Source organism: Lissotriton helveticus, chromosome 5_1 (assembly GCF_964261635.1).
Source record: "Lissotriton helveticus chromosome 5_1, aLisHel1.1, whole genome shotgun sequence".
Taxonomy (NCBI): Eukaryota; Metazoa; Chordata; class Amphibia; order Caudata; family Salamandridae; genus Lissotriton; species Lissotriton helveticus.
In genome coordinates, this window is record NC_136065.1 from 2005984062 (window position 1) to 2006004671 (window position 20610).

At 45.0% G+C, this 20610-nt stretch overlaps 1 pseudogene; it reads left to right on the forward strand.

The window, feature by feature from the left end:
• Window positions 1-20610, forward strand: part of LOC144756168 (E3 ubiquitin-protein ligase TRIM39-like) — a 304125-nt pseudogene that overhangs the window by 231265 nt on the left and 52250 nt on the right.

Sequence of the window (20610 nt, forward strand, 5' to 3'; positions counted from 1 at the left end):
CCATCTCTCTTCTCCCCTTCCCGGCCAAGGTCATCGAGAAAACTGTCAACAGACAGCTAACCCGATACTTTGAAGAAAAGAGAATCCTGAACCCTTCCCAGTCAGCGTTCCGCAGCAACCACAGCACTGAGACTGCCCTCATCGCCGCCACCGAGGACATCAAGACCCTTCTGGACAATGGCGAGACCGCAGCACTCATCCTCCTAGACCTCTCTGCCGCCTTCGACACCGTCTGCCACTGCACACTACACGCACGCCTCCATGCCGCAGGGATCCGAGACAAGGCTCTGGATTGGACCACCTCCTTCCTCTCCGGCAGAACCCAGAGTATCCATCTCCCCCATTCCGTTTCAAAGCCTCCGAGATCATCTGTGGCGTACCCCAGGGATCCTCCCTCAGCCCGTCGCTGTTCAACATTTACATGGCCCTGTTCGCACACGTAGCCTGACAGCACGACCTCAACATAATCTCCTACGCCGACGACACTCAGCTGATCCTCTCCCTCACCAAGGACCCCATCACCGCCAAAGCCAACCTCCACGAAGGAATGAAGGTCATCGCCGACTGGATGAAGACCAGCCGTCTGAAGCTGAACTCTGACAAGACGGAGGTCCTCATCCTCTGCTCCAACCCTTCAGCCTGGGACTACTCCTGGTGGCCGACGGCACTGGGGGCAGCCCCGACACCCACCGACCACGCACGCAACCTGGGAATCTTCCTTGACTCAATGCTCTCAATGACCAAGCAAGTCAACGCCGTCTCCTCCTCCTGCTCAACCCCCTCCGCATGGTCCGCAAGATCTACAGATGGATCCTGACAGATACAAGAAAGACAGTCGCCCAGGCCCTCGTCAGCAGTAGACTCGACTACGGAAACGCCCTCTACACGGGAGCCCCGACCAAGCTCATCAAACGACTACAACGCATCCACAACGCCTCGGCACGACTGATCCTCGACATACCATGCTGCGGCCATATCACCACCCACCCGAGAAACCTGCACTGGCTCCCCGTCAACAAGAGGATATCCTTCAAGCTCCTCATCCACGCACACAAGGCACTCCACAAGACCGGCCCAGCCTACCTCAACAGACTGCTCCCCTTCTACATCCTCAACCGCCAGCTACGCTCCGCCGACCTCTCACTCGCCACCGTCCCGCTCATCCGAAGAACAACCACCGGTGGGAGATCCTTCTCCCACCCCGCCGCCAAGACATGGAACACCCTCCCACTGAGCCTACAACAGACCCAAGACCTGCTGACCTTCAGGAGGATACTCAAGACCTGGCTGTTCGATCAGTAGCGCACCCTCCCCCCCAGCGCCTTGAGACCCTCGCGGGTATGTAGTGCGCTTTACAAATGATTGATTGATCATATGAGTGTAATGGTTTTGGAGCTGCTAAACCAGTCCTTAGCGCTGATTATGACACAGTGGACTAATCAAAGGTCCACAGGCTCCTCTGGCCCATATTCATTCCTGGTGTGTATGACTGGCTTCTCCTATGCATGAATTATGGAGGATGCATGGGCAGGCTACTGGAGGTTGTAGAGCTGGGCATAAGAGATGCACTTCTGTTCAACACTTAGAAAGCCGTTCCTACTCTTCAGCTTCTCTGCCTAGGGGCAGTGTCATATTTTGGGACTGTCTGAACAGCCTCAGAGGCCCTTCTGGGATCAGCTTCTCATTTGCAGTGTTTTAGTGAATCTGCATCTGCTTGTGGTGTGGGCAGGAAAGATATTGCATCTGGGGCTAACGACGCTTCTCATCGGCCTCCTATTTCTGATGGGAGTTCCTGTTGTAGAATAATTCTGCTTGGGCTGGGTAGGTTTCAGCTTATAGGTTTCATTTGTGCCCCTACCAAGGGTGTGCTGTGCCAACCTCTTGATGGTACCCTTTTATTAGCGGTCAGTGTTCTTAAGTGATGACCTCCTCGGCGTCCCATTTCATCTTCTGACTTTTTTAACCCAGGGTTTTTTTACGATGTTGAACCCTACAACCAGGGACATGATTCCTCTTCTAAGTTTAGAGCTGCTCTTTGATCGTATTCCCAGTACTACATGTTGTATTCTTCTGCATATTCTGTCTGGCTGTAGAGGAGGATGCATTGTGTCATCTCCAATTAGTTCTGTGTCAAGCTGCTTTTCTGTTCTAGGCTTCCTTCAGATTTCTGCCATCTGGTCTCTCTGAAGATATTATGAGGCCTTTTGGGCTTTCCTCTGTGGGAAACTTAGAAATTCTAATTGATGACGGCTGTCAGTCACTGTAACGTTAGGCAGACTAAGTACAGAGTCTTGCTCCTGGACCTGTAGTTTGATTAAAGTGGCGCTTTATGTTTTATTCGGTTTCCTATCATTGTTGATTGATTCTTTCTGGCTTGGGGGCAAGTTTTCTCAAACTATTTCACTCCCCTGCATGCCAAGCACCTCTCCTTGCGGGAATATGGTGTATTGGGACCACCAGAATTTAAAACATTAATATGAGATTGGCAGATGCTGATCCTGGTGCATGAAAGAACAGCTAAGTTGGGCGGTTTGTCATCATTCCTGGTTTTCTTGTTTTTTGTCTCTTTCTGCTATTGCCTGTTGCTCAGAGACGGGTTCAGAGTTCATCTATGCTTGGCTGTTTAGGTTTCAGACAGGATGTCATTAAGTTCATTTTTCCCTCCTGGGGATGGTGGTCTGTCACTGTAACCATCTGTTCGAGGCATATGAGCTGCAGATCGTACTCTTAGCAATAGATCGCCACCTGGTGTTGGGCTCGGATGATTGCAGGTTGTTGTCTTCTTGGAAGAAGTCTTTGTAGTCACGAGATCGGTGACTCCTCCCTTGGACAATACTGCGCATGGTCATCGACTCCATCGTCAGATTGTTTTTTTCCGCCACTGGGTTCGGATGAAAGTTTTCCGCTCCGGCTAGAAAAGACTTTTTCTGCAATTTCGAAGCGTGAAACTTTATGTAAACTTTTTTCGACACCGTATAGATTTTTCGACATCACCAGCTACATTCCGGTGCGTTGACACGGGCCGTTGGGCCTATCTGCGCCATACGGCCTACGCCTCATGGACAGGACTCCATTCAAGAGATGCCCGGTATGACGAGCAAAATTCCCCTCATAGCGACCATCACGAGGTTTGCAACCTCTGTCTCTCGCCAGAACACGACGAGTCGACCTGCACAGCCTGTGCCTCCTTCCGATCGAAGACCATTCGGGATCGGAGGGCACGTCGACACAAGATGAGGAGATAAGCGCCAGCACCGGAGGCCATCTTTGAGGAGGAGATAGTCAGAGAGGACGTCTCCGGGGACGAAGATCCACTCGAAGATATCTCCGAGGACGAGGCTCCACTTGTCGCCGAGGAAGACTCGCCGGATCTCCAGATCATATCAGGGGGAGAGGGCTCAGACGACTCGATTCCGTCTCTGCAGCCCGTGAGTACCCCTGCCCCTGCACAACATACACTACCCAAAACAAAGCCAGCGGTCGGCACTCCACTCATGGGGCCCAGTCGAGACCGAATTTACCCTCAGACGCCCCGCCTTCGGGCTCGGCTCCGACAAAACCACATGTGCCAATTCCACCTCCTCCATTGGAACCGAAACATCCTTCGACACCGAAGGACTCTTCGACACCGAAACCAAAAACGCCCTTCGGTGCCCAAAGACAAAGACCCTTCGGCACCCGAACCAAAAGCCACATTGGTGCCGAAGCCAAAAACTGTACCGGATCCGAAAGCTTCGACTCCGAAACCTTCCGGTTCCAAGAATAAAAATGGTAAGCTAGATTCCGGCGCAGCAGGCCCAACGAAACCTGTCTCCACGCCGAAATCTCCAATATCGGTACCAAAGACTCCATGGCCTGATAAAGACCTGCCTAAACCCTCTGACAAGCCTACCAGGCCCAAACCACCTTCGGCACCAAAAAATTTGCCGCAGGACTCAATCACTCCTCCTAAAGCAAAGAACACTAAACAACCCCTATCGGCACCGAAGAAGATTACAGAGGAGGAAGAACTGTTTAGACCAGATCCTAAACAGAAAAAGGTCCACATTAATCCAAAAACTGGACATGTGGAAGCAATTCCTTACAACAAAAGACCAGCAGACACACCACTTCCACCTGTGGTTCCTGCCAAAAAGAAGGATTGTGCAACTTCTCCAATGCACCCTTCCTCTCCTTCACCTTCTTCCTCTCCTACCCCTCCTTACATTGAACCTATAGCTTCTCCTGTTCAATCTCCTGCATCATCACACCACACTGACGAGGAGTATGATTTAGGTGGGGGGAATGACGTACCAGAACGACATACATACCCTTTAGATGAGGATGTCAATCCAGACTATGTGCCAGACATCCCTGATCCTCAGTACTACCCAACAAAACCTTCCCCTCAGGAGGATAGTATTGGGTTTAATCATCTATTAAACAGAGCTGCCCTTTACCATGGAGTTTCAGTGCACTCTGATGCCATTGCTCAAATGTGTCCAGTAAGAAATCCTCCTTAGTCACAAAGGTCTACTCAAATACTACCCATGATCAAAGGAGTCATTAAACATGCTCCAGACTTATTTAAAGACCCAGTATGTTGTAGGGTGTTAAATCCCAGAATAGAAGAAAAGTATAGACCGGCACCATCTGATCTAGTCTACATTAAGGGACATCTGCCACTAGACTCTTTGGTAGTGTCTAATGTACGTAAAAGAGCCAATTCTCAGACCTCTGGTGACATGCCCCCACCTGACAAAGAATCTAAAATTATTGATGCGTCAGGGAAAATGATTGCTGCGCAGGCAACAAACATATGGCGCATAGCAAACACACAAGCCTTACTTTCATGCTCTGACAGGGCTCACTACGACCAACTAGAAAAATTAATGGAACACCTTCCAGATCAATACAAAGATCAGGCAGCAGAGCTCTTACAAGAAGGCAAATTAATATCTAATGCATCAATTAAATGCGCACTAGATGTAGCTGACACAGCATCCAGAGCAGTTAATACTAGTGTTATTCTCAGACGTCATGCGTGGTTACGCGTTTCAGGTTTCAAATCAGAGGTACAGACTACCATCCTAAACCAGCCCTTCAATCAGAACCAGTTGTTCGGGCCCGAAGTAGACAACACACTAGAAAAGATGAAGAAAGACACGGACACAGCTAAGTCTATGGGTGCATTACATTCCACCCAGACTAGAGGTTCTTTTCGCCGCTCCTTTTATAGAGGAGGCTCCAAGCAGACCGGCACAGATACAACATCATATTTTAAAACGCACACACAAACCTCCTCTAACAAAGGCTACTTTAGAGGAAGATACAGAGGCCACAACAATAAGGGAAGAGGTAGAGGTAATAACAACAACTACCGCTCCTCTTCCACTCCCAAACAGTGACTTCCCTCTGGCAACCCTACAGCATTCGACTCCTGTGGGGGGCAGACTATCACAGTTCCTACCTGTCTGGAATTCCATCACAACAGACAAGTGGGTAAAACAGATTATCCAACATGGCTACTGCCTAGAACTCACAGCAACCCCCCCAAACATACCACCCAGGCAGCGTCCAATGTCCACAGAACACATAACTCTGCTTCAACAGGAAGTTCTAGCACTTCTACAAAAAGATGCTATTCAAGTAGTTTCTTTAGAGGAACAAGGAACAGGAGTCTACTCACTGTACTTCCTAATTCCCAAAAAGGGCGGGACATTAAGACCAATTCTCGACCTCAGGCCCCTCAACCACTACATACAATCGGATAATTTTCACATGATCACTTTACAACAAGTACTCCCATTACTACATCTGGGAGACTTTCTTTCAACACTAGACCTAAAGGACGCCTATTTTCATGTTCCTATACATCCTACGCACAGGAAGTATCTAAGGTTTGTCATACAAGGAAAACACTATCAGTTCAAAGTCCTTCCATTCGGGGACACAACAGCACCACGAGTGTTTACAAAATGCTTAGCAGTAGTAGCAGCACATCTCCGAAGACAATAGATACATGTCTTCCCTTACCTCGATGACTGGCTCATAAAAGCAAGATCGTTCAACAAGTGTGTACAACACACAAAACAAACCATTCAGACATTGCACGACTTAGGGTTTACAATAAACTACACCAAGTCGCACCTAGAGCCTTCGCACGTTCATCAATATCTAGGAGCTACCATAGACACATCTACAGCTCTAGCGTATCCCAGTCAAGCCAGGATTCAGAGGATTCAGAACTTAGTCTCCCTTTTTCACACCAACACTCTCTTCAAGCCAGAGTGTTCATGAGACTAATAGGCATGATGGCGTCTTGCATCTTCTTAGTTCCTCACACAAGACTGCAAATGCGCCCACTACAAGAATGTCTAGCACAACAGTGGAATCAGGCTCAAGGTCAGCTCACAGACTTGGTGTTGGTAGACAGCCGTGCATATCGCTCTCTGCAATGGTGGAACACCAAAAACTTAACAAAGGGACGGCCGTTCCTAGACCCTGTTCCACAGAGAGTGCTCACGACAGAGGCATCCCTCACAGGATGGGGAGCCCATCTCCCGCATTATACCACACAAGGCAAATGGAACAACCAACACATGCAGTTCCACATCAACCATCTAGAGCTGCTAGCAATTTTCCTAGCACTCAAAACTTTTCAAGTACAAAACAAACCTGTCCTAATCCGGACAGACCATATGACAGCTATGTATTATATACAAAAACAGGGGGGGACACACTCTCTGCAACTGTCCCAGCTTGCACAGAACATTTGGAGATGGGCCATTCCTCAAAACATACACCTGACAGTAGAACACCTTCCAGGAATTCACAATCAGATAGCAGATCTGTTGAGTCGTCAGTCACAACAGATTCACGAATGGGAGTTACACCCACAAGTTTTCCAACCATTCTTCCAAATGTGGGGGCATCCACAGATAGACCTGTTTGCCACCCACGAAAATGCAAAATTGCCAACCTTCGCCGCCTGGTCTCCACACCCACGGTCGGGGGGAATGCGATATGGATGAACTGGTCAGGCAGATTTGCGTACGCTTTTCCGCCTCTCCCACTCATTCCACTAGTAGTACGCAAGCTCAGACAACAGTCTCTCAAACTAATACTAGTGGCTCCCACATGGGCATGTCAGACTTGGTTCACCACACTACTAGATCTCTCACTGGTTCCACATCCCTGTTAACACAGAACCATGGAGAAATAAGACACCCAGAACCAAGCCAACTGAATTTGGCGATCTGGCTCCTGAAGTCTTAGAGTTCGGATACTTAAACCTTTCTCCAGATTGTATGAACATAATTAAAGAAGTTAGGAGACCCACTACCAGAGCATGTTATGCTGCTAAGTGGAAAAGATTTGCAATATACTGTAACAACAATCCCATTGATCCACTGGATGTTTCCATCCAAAATATTTGTTACCTTCTACACCTACAAAGGTCCAATTTGGCTTATTCTTCCATATGCCTGCATCTAGCAGCAATTTACAAAATAGGCAACATCTATCTCTCTTTAGAGTACCTGCAGTAAAAGCATTTATGGAAGGATTAAAACGAATAATCCCACCTAGGTTACCACCTACTCCAGTATGGAACCTAAACGTGGTCCTTACAAGACTTATGGCCCCCCCCTCGAGCCTTTACATAAGTGTGAATTGCAATTCCTAACATGGAAAACTGCCTTCCTTGTTGCCATCAACTCTCTTAGAAGAGTTAGTGAAATACAAGCATTCACAATAGAAGAACCATTTTTTCAAATACATCCTAACAAAGTGGTTCTTAGGCCCAATCCTAAATTCCTTCCAAAAGTTATTACTCCTTTTCACCTTAACCAATCAGTAGAGTTACCAGTGTTTTTTCAAAAACCGGACTCAGACTTGCAGAAAGGGCTTTACACACTTTAGATGTTAGAAGAGCTCTATTATACTACACAGACAGGACTAACTGACAGATTCATCAAAGACCCGTTTTGCGAGTCTTTAATAGCGATTCATAAGGAATCGCTATTAAGGACGTGCAAAACGGGATTCATGTAGGAATTGCAAAAAATATTGCGATTCCTACATGTTCCTTATTTGCGATTAGCAAATTGCTAATCGCAAATAAGGAATAACTCTCCATGCATTCTCAATGCATGGGGAGTTATTCCTTATTTGCGATTAGCAATTTGCTAATCGCAAATAAGGATGCGATTTCAAGGGTGCAGGGGTGTCCAAAGGACACCCTGTAGCACCCCTGAAATTTGAATTCACACTGATGTTGTGCACACACATGTCCAAAGGACATGTGTGTGTGTAACATGCAACTTAAAAAAATGCATTAAAATGCATTTTTTTAAGTTTTCGCTATTTACCACGAGGTTTGACTTCGTGGTAAATAGCGGTCCTAAATAGCGAATTCGCAATTTTTAAATGTTTCATGAATAGCATTTAAGGAATCTCTAATAGATTCCTTAAATGCTAATCCTCGCATTTTAGCAAATTCTTTATTAGCGATTTTTGCATTTGGGATGATGAATCCCAAATGCACAAATAACACTCGCAAAGGGCCAGATTCTCAGAATCTGGCCCTTTTGCGAGCGCATTTCGCTTGATGAATCTATCTATAAATCCTTCAGAAAGACAAAACAGCTATTTGTATCATTCTCTCCCTCACACAAAGGCAATCCCATCTCTAAAGGAGGAATTGCCAGATGGATTGTGAAGTGTATTCAGATATGCTATCAAAAAGCTAAACGTACATGAACGGTTCCTCCTAGAGCGCACTCCACTCGCAAACTAGGAGCCTCTATGGCTTTCTTAGGAAATATACCACTAGAGGACATATGCAAGGCAGCAACATGGTCTACAATACACACCTTCACTAAACACTATTGTGTTGATGTGCAAGCCAAGCAGCAAGCTGCAGTAGGCCAAGCTGTCCTTAAAACACGATTTCAGTAGGCTGCAACGGATACAAGCGACCACCGCTAGGGGAGACACTGCTGCACAATCGATGCTAAGTGTACGATCTGCAGCTCATATGCCTCGAACGGTAAATGCTACTTACCAGTATGCATCTGTTCTTGGCATGTAGAGCCGCAGAGTCGTACACTCCCTTCCGCCTCCCCGGGGCTTGTATCCGTTCCAGTACTCATCTTACTTAGATGCACACGCATGGACATCCTTTTTCTCTTTACTTCTACTAACTCCATCATTTCCCATCATGGCGAAAAACAATCTGAGGATGGAGTCGATGACCATGCGCAGTATTGTCCAAGGGAGGAGTCACCTATCTTGTGACTACAAAGACTTCTTCCAAGAAGACAACCTGCAATCATCCGAGCCCAACACCAGGTGGCGATCTATTGCTAAGTGTACGGCGCTGCAGCTCTACATGCCAAGAACAGATGCATACTGGTAAGTAGCATTTTCCTTCTGGTGCCTACTCTTTCTATCTGCTGACTTCTTACATACCCACACACTTCCACGCGCTGATGATTGGATACTGTGCTGGCTACGTGGTAACAGATATAGTATTTGCACTTCATTTGTTTTATCTCTATAGGCCTATTGATGCTTCTGAGGGCCTGGGGAAAAAAGGTGGAGAACTGTTATGAGAGTGCATGGTAGCTTCATAATCTCAGGTCATTATAGGAAAGAAGAGCCAAAGCTAACTTGAATCCATCGCACCACTGGTCAGTGCAGGAGAGCTGTGGCACATTTCCTGATTTGGTCTGGTGCCTGGGGAAGATTCATGAGGTGAGGAATCTACAGGTTGAGCTTCCCATAAAAACGATCATTTTTAAAGGGAAGTAGCATTTTCCTCCGGCTCTGAGGAAGGTGGAGGAGCTGGGGCTTCTCCAGTGGTGCACCAACAAGGATGACAGAAAGGCAGCTAGTGTCTAGTTTTATCTGGCATATTTTGACACTGGGATGCATTGTTGGGGCTAATGTGAGCTGGACTAGGACAGTGTAATGCAATATTGTGTAGCTGCATACAGTGGCTTAGTGGTGGCCAACCTAGACACTAACTGCGATATCAGTTTTTATATACCTGGGAGTTTGTTTTGAAGGATATCTAAAAATAAATAACTAGTATCCTTCTAAGATGCATAACATAAAAAGAAACCTTGGTTCATGTTTGTATATAGTGCACCCGTCTAGGTGCTCTTGTAAGAAGCAATACGGTAAAAAAAAATTGGAAACTGGTATACAGTGCTCTCAGTCCCACGGTCGATGCCCCTTGGGCAAAGCTCCAGAGTACCTGCAGAACTTGTCCGTACACTCCACCCCAGCAGAAACCTCTGCTTATCAGCCGACCTTATCCATCAACTGTCGTTCAAGAGGATGAAGCATGGGGTGGAAGCCATCATTTACAGTTCAGAAAACTCTTGAAAAGAGAACCATCCAGACTTGATTTCTAACAGAACTCATCACATACCAAGAGCTTCAATTGAGGAACATCAGACACAGAATCCACCCTTCAGATTGTACTTCAGTCTCCTTCTCACTTCACTTATTTGTAAACTATCAGCTGTGAAGTATTGGTAAAATAAACAGATAGCACTACACAAAACACACAATAAATGAAGACATTCCTGTCCTAGGCATGGCAGTTGTGGATACATTGACAGCGTTTGTGTACGAGGTGTGCTTTCCAAGGACTAATGTTCGAGATGTCACTTGTTCTGATTGTTCGGCTACATATCTTTAACATTTCAGAGGGAAACCACCGATGTGGTAGCAAAGAGCACAGGCAGTTTAAATATGAAAGTGCGGGTCGTGAGACTTGGGGCATAGGCATTGTCCAATGGGAATCTATTCTAGAAGGCTGGGGGCAATTTATTTTGTCCTAAAGGGTAGTGAGAGATCCGCCTTCTAGACACCTATATACGATGCAAGGATCTCGAATGGTGTTCTATGCTGTGCACTGTTTGCATTAACCATGTAAAAGTCATGACTCAAAGAGGTTCTGCCATAAGTTTATTATACTGAAAATGTATGCAAATGAATGTATGTATTTTAATTTTAACAAATGAAATAAAGTAGATGTATAAAAAAACATAGTTGGCATACTAGTGCAAAATTTAATTGCAAGTGATGTTTGAATGGATTGTGGCGGGCTAAGTCAGAGCTGTGTTTAGAGCATGGTATGGGGGTAGGGAAGGGTAAGCGTTAATAGTTAGGGTTAGAGCCAAGGTAAGGATAGGAGTTCGGTGATGAGCGTTAAGGTTCATTTTAAATATTGGGCTTGGATTAATGCTTATGTGGTAGGGAATAAGGATTACTGTTATGGTAAGGATTGGATTTAGGGTGAGGTATGGAACAGAATTAGGCTAGGTTATGTTTATGGATGAGTTAGGATTAGGATTTGACTAAGGGATGGTAAACAGTTAGCATTGGTGTTGGAATATGGGTTAGGGATAAGAATAATGGCTTTTTTTAGTATATTAGTTTCCGAACATTTCCAATAAATATATGACTTTTTAGAATGTTAGACTCCGATTGTAGATCCATATTTGCGTATTTTCTGCTTGCTTTTATATTCTTTTTTTCCTTCTCGTTTTTCTTCTAGATTGGAGATGGGCCCGCAGTTTTGCAGGTAACTAAAGGCTGTCCTTCACAAGTCCTCACTTCTTAATTATGTTTCATTTTTTCTTGTTATAAAAGTATTTGCCATGAGCTGCACCTAAGAGTCCTTGCTCACATTCTTTTGATATCAATCATATATTAACAATGTGCAGCATTTTGAAGAGTCTCTGCTGTTAGACCATGGGTCTCCAACCTCTTCTGTGATGAGTGTTCAATGAAAACCCTCCCGAGCTACTAACATTAGAGACGTAATAGTTACCACATCAGGCAAGATCATATTAGTGGCCACCATATGCAAAGATTAACAGCAGTGTTCACTTCAGTGCATCAGGCATAGTTGCTACCAGCAATTAAAAAAGTTAATAATATTAGTAGTAAGTCTCTAACACTGATTGATTTTTATCGCTCAAATATCGCTTTAAAAATATTTTAGAAATTGAGCCTTTTCTTCAAGCATCAGCTCATGGGTTCTGAAAATACACACATTTTCGTCTAAAATACATGTTTTTCAATTTTGGCATATGTATATTAATTAGATAGAAGTATAATGTTCGAATTTAGTTGACTAGTCTTCACCCAGGAGAACAACTCACAGATCGCTGGAGGGGTACCAGTAGCTCACAAGCTATTTGTTAGAGAAGCCTGTGTTAGACAGAGGGGCTCTTTCTGCATTATTTGGTTATTTGTTGGTGTTCCTGCTTTGGTGGTACCGCTCTTTCTGCATGTTCTGGTGTTTGGCAGTACAGCGTATCAGAACATTGAGGAGTTCTTGGGGAGAGAATGAATATCACTGCTGCTGGGGTCTGCAGCACTTCTGTGGTCTGTGCCACTGCTGAGATCTGTGCGACTACTGTGATCTGCACCAATTCTGGGAACTGCTGCACTGCTGGGAATCACTGTGACTGCTGAGAAAGTGAAGCAAAGTGAAGTTGTGTTGTGCTGTGTTATAAGGTCTTTCCTGGTCTTTCTCCTGTCCACCCTGTCTTCCTTCCTTGTTCAGTCTGGGAACACTTAGAATGTTCATTGATGTCACAGAATGTGGTGTGACTGATGTGTGACAGTTGACTCCTGGCTGAGCTAAAGGAAACCGCTCCTGGTGGGGCCTTCATACCATCTTCATCTTGGCCTACCGACTACCCTTACCTACCTACCACCTCTGTACTTCAACTTCAATAAAGATACAAACTTGGAACAACTACCTGGACTCCTGTGAGGTATTTACCTTCAACACTTTGACGACGATCTGGTCTTTTCTGTATGGATTTAAATTCTATGGATTTATTCTTCTTATACCTGTCACTACATCTAAGGAACCGTGCAACTAATTCAAGATTACATTAAACAAAAATCCAAGCTTCAAACATCCAATTCAAGACTATTTTTAAAAAATTCAAGCTTCAAGAATCTACTTTAACTTGGCATCCCCAGCCCCACCAGTGACCAATAAACACCGGGCAGCATCAACTAGGACATGCCAGTTCTCTATTCATGCTTGGTGAGTCCTTATGTTTTTACTTCCTTGCCGTCACTCTTCTGCGCTATTCATCTTATGCCTGCTCTGTGATATTGGATTACTCATTCATCAAGTTAGCCTGCCATACCTCATTCTGCTTCTTAAGACTTATTTCTTACAGAGATGCAGTCGGCTTGATTACCCTGCTGTATTTCTCTGCACCTTGGTAGCGCGCTTTGTTTTTCATCCAGCAATAACAGCCAGTATTTGTGAAAAGCAATTTGTGTGGGACCGCAATAGTGTCTACATTCAACTGCCCTCAAGAGTTTTCCCAGTAGTTCTGCCTGAGTGCTTGTACGCCTGACGTCAAGGCAAACACAGTGTAAAGTGAAATGGCGAAAACAGCGAGCCAGTACTGCAAACAAAAGGAACCATAACACAAAACGAGAAGAAGAGAAAGTATGTGAAATGTAGAATGTAGGCAATCCTAAAAGGTAGTAATAACAAATTGAGAGAGAGGGAAAAGGACACTCTTGGTCGCTCTGTTAAATCTTGTAAAACAACAAAGGAGTGTCGTGATCCTAGAAGAACATCAGAACAACTGAAATGTACACCTACACCACAGGAGAATATAATGTCAATCTAAAGAAGAAATAAAAGAAAACAGATCATGAATGTACACCTGACGTCTCAGGTAAATCACAAACTAATGGCCAGAAGCACTCCAAGAACAAAACTCAGCTAGGTCAAACGGAACAGAAAAATGTGTGCCAACACTCAACCCAATACAAGAGCAATGAAGATGAATGTGACAATTCTGCAAAAAGTCAGTAACCTACAACACCATCGCAAAACAAATCTAGAAAAACAACTCCAAGCACTCCAAAGTAACAGGAGAAAACCTGTGAAAGCCCTACACATGAAAATTGCTCAAAAAGTCTTAAAAACATAAAGAATATCAGAAACATCAGAAACAGGAAGTAAACCTGTAACTGAAAAGGGCGAAAGCCCCAAACATTGTAACATATGTACTTATAATTCACTATAAAACAAGCATTTACAATGCAACGGTTTCGCCTTTGAAAAAGTTAAAGCTATTGGCATTGTAAATGACAACATTTTTATTTATGTGTTGGGAGAGAGACCCACTAAGGCTCCCTCAATAGTGGGGGAGGGTGGCGAATGAGAGAGAGGAGGGGGACTCCCTCAAGACTGTGAAAGAAGGAACGGTGGGCTCCCTCAAGAGTGAGAGAAATGGATTGGGGGCTCCTACAAGAGGGAGACAGAAGGGACAGTGGCTCCCTCAAGAATGACACGGAACGAAATTGAGGACCTTCAAGAGTGAAAGAGTGCGCGGGGCCCCTCAAGAGTGAGACCTTTCTGAACTCCATCATCTCACTCATCCCCACAATTAGAGCTGACACATGTGACCATCATTCTGTGCACTCTGCAGAGAGGCCAAGGACTGGATGTTCACGTAGTCTGCACACCTTATGACCCGCAGAGAGGCCAAGGACTGGATATGCACGTAGTCTGCATCCTTATGAAATGCAGAGATGCGAAGGACTGGGTGTGCATATATACACCTTTTGACCCGCTGACAGTTAATGTGAGAAACGTGCACGGCCTTCAGCCTCGTTTCAGAGCATTCAATACCTCTCCATCATATAACACCCACGTGCAACCTCAGCACACTCACACCTAGAGACGACTTCATGTATGCACTATACTAAAGTCACATGTTCCATGAGAAAAGCTGTAGAAACGCAACATGGAGAAAAAACTAAATCTCTTATGCAATGCCAGCTGAAGCAAAATGTGAAATGTTAATAGCGATTCTATTACTGACATGGAAATATGTTAGAGACTTTATAGTCACGGTGAAGGCCTTTTCTATACTTCAGGTGATATACAGAATACAGCAGCGCGTCCCGTCTGTAATCTTCCTCCGCGATCCCATCTGAACCTTTATCACACTCCCTTCATTGGTTTCCCATTAAAAAAATACTGTTTCCACTCATTCCAATTAATGGGTGGCTCACCTGTACATATTAAGAAAGGTTGTGGAGGAGTCAAAGAAAAAGTATGACAAGAACACATTTTTTACTATATAAACACTCCTCTACCCCCAGAGCAAAAAATACAGTATGTAATTACACAGCAGTATGAACTCAATTCCTTCCAGACTAGTATGCTGTCATGTATGGGCTGTCCATCCATTTATCAGAAATATTCGGAAGAACTTGTGGTACCACTCCTTACACGTAAAAAACGCTGAATAAGAAGGGGTGACGGGCTCTCTTGTAATTGTAGCAATGCAATGAAGGACAGTCCAATTCCAAACACACCTATAGTCATTTAGGAAACTGATGAGTGCTTGAAGTTGCGGTAATACGTTTTGCCAGAATCAGGTTCAAGGAATACCAGTAAACGCAGCAGTCGGAAGAAGGATCCTGGATCAGCTGACGAAACTACAAAGCACTCGAAGGTACACACGTTGAAGAAAAGGTTGCCAACAGACTCCTTCTGTGTAATTTAGAGCACCTACACTGCAAACCGTGAGGCGATCTGCGCACTCGTCAGTGATGCGCATAAGTATTCACTCAAATATTCACCAGTCGAAACACAGGTGAAAGTAAAGTAACTTCGAAATGCGTGTGGGTACCCCACTAACCAGAGCCTTCTGCAAATCAACGAAGCTGAAGGTACGCAGGAAAGCTTAAGCTTGAAAAGGAATACAACACGCAGACGAGATGAACAACAAAATCACTGCACGAGTATAAAAGTCGCCAACATTGTTAAGTAATTCCTCCGGGATATATTCTTTATTCAAGTAGTGAAGTGGGCAGGACCAACACATTCAGCCACCAGCGGGGACCACTTGTCACAACCGTTAGAGAATCACCACCCAAGCCCCGCCCCGACCAATAATGACAATTCAACATTCCTGAGAGCGCGGATAGGAATTTACCACGCGCCCCCATACCAACTAAGCCTAAACACAACACAGAGCATTCTGAGGCAAATGTATAGCGACGAAAGACCTGTACAGCAGAAGTATCAAGTACAATAGGTGCACAAGACACCACACACACCTGTACACGACCGGCACGTTCAAAGTCCAGCATATACGTTCAAAGTCCAGCATATACGTACCTTGAGCAGAAAGCCACCAAGCGCCTCTTTCAACTTCTGTTGGTGCTTCTTGCTGTAGGAGTGTCCCTTGCCAGTGAAGGAGGTCTGTCGGCAAACCGAGCAGTAGTGCACCCCCATGACTGAGCCTAGAATGCAGGTTGTGCGGCGGCCTTCATCTCAAACTCCTCATTCCCTGGCGCAGACAGGGCCGCCATCTTCTGAACATGAAATATGTCAGAACTTTCCTCCGGGTCACAGGTCATACCAATAGTACAGTCACCGGTGACTGTAGCTACACAACTAGAACGTTTTGTCGTTTTTTGTTTTACAAGGTTGCTAATTTAAAATGGGACTAATAACCCAGTATTTCGTTTAAAATGAGCCAGTTCATCCCGTTCGAAGATGGCCGCTACCCTCATTACCAATCGCAAGCGATCTTCCGTTCACCCGACCCTAACACAGAAAACGGACTTAAGGAGACGCCCATTACTTAGGGTCACGACTCGTCCTCGAAAGCCCATGTTAGAATCAGAACAGTTCATACTGCCTTTGATTGGATCTAACAAATCCGACCAATAATAACGTGACGCCAATAATAAAACATAAACTTGTAGTATTAATGAGTATGACCAGTTTTATGTTTTTACCACCAAAAACAATATTATCGTTTTGTGTGTTGTGTGGCTACATGCCAACATTTCAAAAGAGAAAGGTGGGAGGTTTAAAAAAACAAGTCAGGTCCCGGGCCGCGCTGTGATTGGCTGACGTCACGGGGGTGTCCCGGGCGGCAGCCAATCACAGCGCGGCCCGGGAATGACGTCACGGGGGTGTCCCGGGCCGGCAGCTAATCGCAGCGTGGCCCGGGACAAAGGGGCGGGGCTTAAAAAAAGCACCAGAAACGCCCCCGAATCGCGTTTTCGTGAGAAAGCGCGATTGACAGCCTCTGTCTCCCAATGGCTAGTCTCCATTTATGGAGCTAGCCAATTGGAAACAGAGGCTGTCCTAACCTCACTATTGAAAACAATAGATTTCGATCTGGGAGGGGCTTCGCCCCTCGCCAGGTTTCGAAACCTAAAAATGTCATGCAAAGTAACAATATAAAATGTACATGAGTGCACGGAAATTGCACATAGTAATGCAGACTACACAAAATGAATAAAAGAAATACTATTATCTAAATATACATTAATAGATGTAAATGTCATGCTCAAATAACAATATAATGTGAATACATTTGAATATAAGAAAAGTACGAGTCATCAAATATAGTGTAAACACAAAGAATGTACACTAGGCAAAACGCTGTAAAGAATTAAAAAAAAATTAAAATAACAAAAGTAGTCACCATAGTCTTTTGGAAGATAAAAACAATAAACTAAAATAATAGAAGTAGACACCGTAGTCAGTAGTAGCAAGGAGACGTGCAAAAACTGTGGTCATAAAATGATGTCAATAAAGTGTGCAAATTAAAGTAAACCAGAAGTAAGAAGTGAACAACGTAACAGCAAAACTTTTTTGCTGCCAAGCAAGGGCAAATAACAACCTCGCTGAAAAGAAGCACTAAGACATCATAGCAGAATATTCAAATGTCAGTCATGGTATAGCAACGAATATAAATAAGAGTAGATTGGCATCAGATGAATTAATGAACATTGGATGGAGAAAATATAGCCCAGTTACAGTCGCCTTGTACCCTCTTACCAGTGAAAGTGCCAAACTGCAGTTCGCCGACAATATCACTATACACCACTGTGAAAATAAAATGTCCATAAACATCCGTAGGTCCAAAGGCTACGCAGAAGTGAGAAGCCAATAATTGAGTACTTCTGTGTGCGTCCGTCGTTGAAGCTTGCGGCAGTAGAAATAAAATAAATAAAAAAGAAAACATAGCAGATCCAAAGAAAACGCGGTTGGAAAACTACAGTAAGTGGTGCCAATCATAAATGGCGGCACGCTGAATGACGCTATGCTGGGTGGCTGTCGGCAAGAGCTTGCATGAGACATTGCTGCTCAAAGATTAGAGGATTCCACGTCGCTGCAGAACGCAGGCTCCACAACAAGTAAGAGCGCATGCAGAGGATGGCGCGCACAGATTTGTCAAATAGTGAAAAGGCAGTTGAACTGCCACAAGTTTTACATCAAGTGTCCCAGCATTTGACAAAAAATATAACGAAAGGCAAAACAATTGGTGCTCTGGAAAAAATATATATATAAGGTCACTCCAAGTGTGAGTACAACGGCAACAAAAGTACTCTGGCAGAACTACTGGGAAAACTCTTGAGGACAGTTGAATGTAGACACCATTGCGGTCCCACACAAATTGCTTTTTACAAATACGAACTGTGTTATTGCTGGATGGAAAACAACGGTACAAAAGGGGGTGGTGATGGACGGAGCATCTGAATCAATCAAACACTCACACCCAGTCAAAAGATCTGGGTTTAATCCATCACCGTTCTTTAGCCCACTCTGCCACCCCAGTTCAGACATGGCTATATGCAAATCAGTCTGACCCTGTGCCTCATGGGAACAGTCCAGCCCGAACTGCCAAGCCATGTCTTCCCTGGACCGGAAACAAGCTTCCGAGGACCGGTTTCTGGCATTCCAGCCGTATTCAGCCCGGCTTGCTTGAATCCAGTGGCAAAGTGAGCAAGGGACTCACGTCTGAGCATACCCTGCCACACTTATGGCGTCCAAAAGCGGTACAAAAGGGGGTGGTGATGGACGAAAAACAAAGCGCGCTACCAAGGTGCAGAGAAATACAGCAGGGTGATTAAGCCGGCTGCATCTCTGTAAGAAATAAGTCTTAAGAAGCAGAATGAGGTATGGCAGGCTAACTTGATGAATGAGTAATGCAATATCACAGAGCAGGCATAAGATGAATAGCGCAGAGGAGTGACGGCAAGGAAGTAAAAACATAAGGATTCACCAAGCATGAATAGAGAACTGGCATGTCTGAGTTGATGCTGACCGGTGTTTATTGGTCACTGGTGGGGCTGGGGCTGCCAAGTTAAAGTAGATTCTTGAAGCTGGAATTTTTAAAAAATAGTCTTGAATTGGATGCTTGAAGCGCGGATTTTTTTTTTAATGTAATCTTGAATTAGTTGCACGGTTCCTTAGATGTAGTGACCGCTCCTGGTGGGGCCTTCATCCCATCCTCGTCGCCAAAATGTTGAAAGTAAATATCTCACAGGAGTCCAGGTAGTTGTTCAAAGTGAGTATCTTTATTCAGGTTGAAGTACAAAGGTGGTAAGTAGGTAGGTCAGGGTAGTAGGTAGGCCAAGATGAAGATGGTACGAAGGCCCCACCAGGAGCAGTTTCCTTGAGCTCAGCCAGGAGTCAGCTGGCACACATCAGTCACACCACATTCTGTGACATCAATGAACATTCTAAGTGTTCCCAGACTGAACAAAGAAGGAAGACAGGGTGAACAGGAGAAAGACCTGGAAATACCTTAAAACATGCTGCGGTCGCTGTATTGCGTTCTGCTTTGGCTGTTTCATTGTGCTGTGCCCTGTCATGTTTCATTGTTTTGTTATGCTGCTTTGTGTATGCTGTTGCATTATGTTCAGCTGTTTACTTTTCACATGTCAACAAATGCTACTACACTTTCAATCGAAAGCTGCACAAGGTTTTACATTTTCTGTGATTCACAACCACTTACGACTATCTAAGGTGATAAAAAAAACACAGCTCCATGTTTTCAGCGCGGTAACACACCAGCCTAAAACTGTAAAAGAGACTGTGCTGTAGATTAGCACTTGCCAGGCTCACTTTTAGGGATACTTCAATAAACATCCTTCTGTCTGCACAGCCTTTCACTCGATATCTGTACGGGCATTCACTGGCCAGCATAACTATTTGCCACAGCACTCTATTCTCTGTAGAGCCAGTCGCTGATCAGCACTACCCAATCCAGGCCAGGCCTACTATCTAAACACTACAATCCAGGAAATGTCTCCTCTGCACAGCCTTCCATACACTACCGACCGATGTGCTGCTCTACCATCTGCATAGTCCTCTGTATTCCCAAGCAATCCTCCACGCTACACAGATTCTTTATCTACACCTTCCTTCACTCTCTGTAAAACTTAGTCTTTGCCCAGGCCTCAACCCTCTGCACTTGTCTCCTTCAGAGCACAAATCTTCACACTCTGCACAGACATCAGTGCTATGCCACAATCCTCCACTCTACACTGCATAACCCTCTACTCCCCGCAGAGCCCTCTCAGCTGTTTAATTTTCTTTGGTCTCTGCTCATCCCAATCCCATTCTGAGCACAGCATAATCCAATTGATGCACTGCTGCATTTCCGGCTTCGGCCTTGCCCCAGGAGGACAGGCTGCTTTTGATCCTGATTGGCTGGGGATAACCAATCAGGTGCTGGAGTATGAATCTGTCAGTGCTCCCCTTCTTTTTAATACCACTAACTAGCAAATGAGGAAACCTGT